The sequence below is a fragment of the Heterocephalus glaber genome, unplaced genomic scaffold (genome assembly GCF_053883595.1).
Source record: "Heterocephalus glaber isolate CG9 unplaced genomic scaffold, H.glaber_assembly_v1.0 deba00001472, whole genome shotgun sequence".
NCBI lineage: Eukaryota > Metazoa > Chordata > Mammalia > Rodentia > Bathyergidae > Heterocephalus > Heterocephalus glaber.
In genome coordinates, this window is record NW_028258315.1 from 37,017,815 (window position 1) to 37,020,695 (window position 2,881).

At 47.0% G+C, this 2,881-nt stretch overlaps 1 pseudogene; it reads right to left on the reverse strand.

Moving 5' to 3' along the window:
• Positions 1–431: 431 nt before the first annotated feature.
• On the reverse strand, positions 432–1,940 carry LOC101710241 (C-terminal-binding protein 2 pseudogene; annotated as a pseudogene).
• Positions 1,941–2,881: the final 941 nt, after the last annotated feature.

Below are 2,881 nucleotides of genomic sequence, written 5' to 3' on the forward strand. Positions count from 1 at the left end.
TACTGAACTAACAACCAACTTGAGTGCTCAGTATGCAGTTCAGATGTGAGAGACACCTCTCTGTACAGGAGCCTGTGCTCTTCAATCCTGTGCGTGCAGATGTCTAACAGGCAGTTTTCTCCCCATCTTGTGGTAATTTAATCTTCCTATTAATAAAAAGAGGTAACAAGCCCCTGTAGACCAAAGGGACTAGAGTCATAAGATGGGGATTTCCTCTTAACATTTTTTTATTTTGATGTTTGGAACTCTTGATGCAACATTCTAGAGCAAGGTGCTCAGGACTTGCTGTGTCCAAGGGACTGATAAAGGAAAAAACTCTATTTATTCTTTGTGATTTAATGCACAGATGAAAAACTTAACACACAATAACAGAAGTTGGCCGTTAATAAGTCAAGTCCTAGTCTTTTAGTGCTTCCGCAAGCAGACATCTTCAGTTTTCTAGCTCTTGTAGGTTTAACACTGCAACATCAAGGATGTGTATGTCCAGGATCAGTTAAAAAGACTGTCAAAGACTTTTCTTAGTTCATCCATTTTTCACTGTCTCTTGGTCCCAAGTTTATCCAAATGATTACCTTTCAGTATTCTCTGCTATTGCTCGTTGGGGTGCTCTCGATTATCCCCATGTTTTTTGGGTTGGTTGGGAGAGAGATGTGTCACTGTGGGGAGGTAGTGAGTCACCGGGATGCCTCCAGGGATAATGCCTTCCATGGCTGCAGGAAGTCCTCCCGGGGCCACACCTACAATGCCTGGTGGATACCTGTATGTGGCACCATTGAGCTCAGGATGAATTGCTTGCTGGTCTATTACTGACCAAGGAGCTGAAGTGACCAAGAATTCCTTGTTGACACAGCTTCTTAAACTTTCTGGGATGCGTCCTGTGATTGCTCGGCGGATCTCAGTGGTAGCTGCCTCCCTCATCTCCAGGGATGCTTGTTTACTGTAGCAGGCCGTGTGGGGAGTACAGATGAGATTTGGTGCATCTTTCAATGAACCCTGAGCAAAGCTAAAGGGCTCAGATTCGTGCACATCAAGGGCTGCCCCTCGTATCCTGCCCTCTTTGAGGGCCTGGGCTAAGGCTTTCTCATCCACCAAGCCACCGCGGGCTGCATTCACTAGGAATGCCCCTTGCCTCATCTGCTTTATAGTAAAGTCGTTAATGAGGTGGTGGTTATGTTCATTGAGATTGCAGTGCAAGGAGACACAGTCGCTGTAATACAGCAAATCCTGTAGGGTGTAGACCCTCTGCACGCCCAGGGATTGCTCTATGCCATCCTGCAAGTAGGGGTCACAAAATACGATGCTGAATCCAAAGGTCTTGGCTCGAACAGCAACCGCCTGCCCCGTGCGACCAAAGCCAATGAGGCCCAGTGTCTCTCCAGGGATTCGGGCTGCTCCTGAGGCCACCTCTCAAATCTGTTCCACGCTCTGTACCCTGGTCCCTTCCCGCAGTGCCTGGTACAGCCACGTGTTCCGCCGGTACAGATTGAGTATGTAGCAGATGGTGGAATCGGCCGTCTCTTCCACGGCTGCGGATGGGATGTTGCACACAGCGATCCCAAGCTAGCCAGCAGCCTTGATGTCCACGTTGTCATAAGTGCTGCCGATCCGAACGATCACTCTCAGGGCCTTGAACTTCTCCAAGTCCTCCCTAGTGAGGGTGATGGTGTGGTACATCATAGCACCTATGGCCTCATTTAACACCTTTTCGTGGATCTCCTGTGTGGACTGCACATCACAGAAGGCCACAGTGGCCAGTCCTTCAGAATGGGCATCTCCACGGTGCAGTCTCTGCCGTCCAGCATCGCCACCAGGGGCCAGGAGTGCAGGGGGCCGTTCATGATATGGGGTTGGATACCTTCACAGATTCTGTCCAATTGCTGTCGCTTGACTTTGTGCTTATCGACAAGGGCCATTCTTTATCGAACTTTGCAACTCTCTGATTCAAAAGGCAAAGCAGTCCTCTAAGAACTTAAGGGAACTCACGGGAGTCTGTGTGCATTAATTACGCCGCTATGAACCCAATATTAATCTGTCCACAAATTCTATGGTTCACACAATGGGTTGTCGGTCTCTTTAAGGGGACACAGCTTCATTGGTTCAAAACCATTTAAGGTGATGAACACACAAACACACACACACACACACACACACCCCCAGAGGATGCGGATTCCAACTTGGATGGGGGAGGGAACTTCCTGGATGCCTAGCGCCTCCCGGCTGTTTGCTCTTCTTTATTTGTTTTCTTCTCTGAGAAAGAAGGAGGAAAACGGAGAGAAAAGGAAAGGCAAAGAAGAGGCACTGGCCTCGTCTGCCGGTGGCAGCCGGCTGCGCAGGAGCGAGGCGAGAGTCTGTATCACACTTATGGATTTGTGTGTGTTGAAACATTACTGCATCCCTAGAGTGAATCCTACTTAGTCATAATGTAGAATTTTTTTTGATGATTTGCTGCATTCTGTTTGCAGTATCTTACTGAGGATTCCTTCATCTGTGTTCATTAAAGAGATTGGCCCATAGTTTTCTTTGTTGGTTCGGTCTTTCTCTGGTTTTGGAATCAGAGTAATGCTTGCTTCCAGGAATGACTTCGGGATTTCTGCTTCCCTTTGATTTTATTGAACAGTTTGAGGAGTACTGGCATTGGATCTTTTCTAGAGCTGTAGAATCAGCAGTGAATCTATCAGGTGCAGGGCTTTCTTAGTTCGTAGTTTTTTATTACTTCTTCAGTTGCACTGACTGATAGTGGCTTATTCAGGATTTTTATATCTTCTTGGTTCAGCTTTGGCTGTTCATATGTATTAAGAAATTTATCCACTTCCTCTGAATTTTCCATTTTGGGAGTATGGTTTCTCAAAGTAGTTACTGATAATCTTCTGGATTTCAGCAG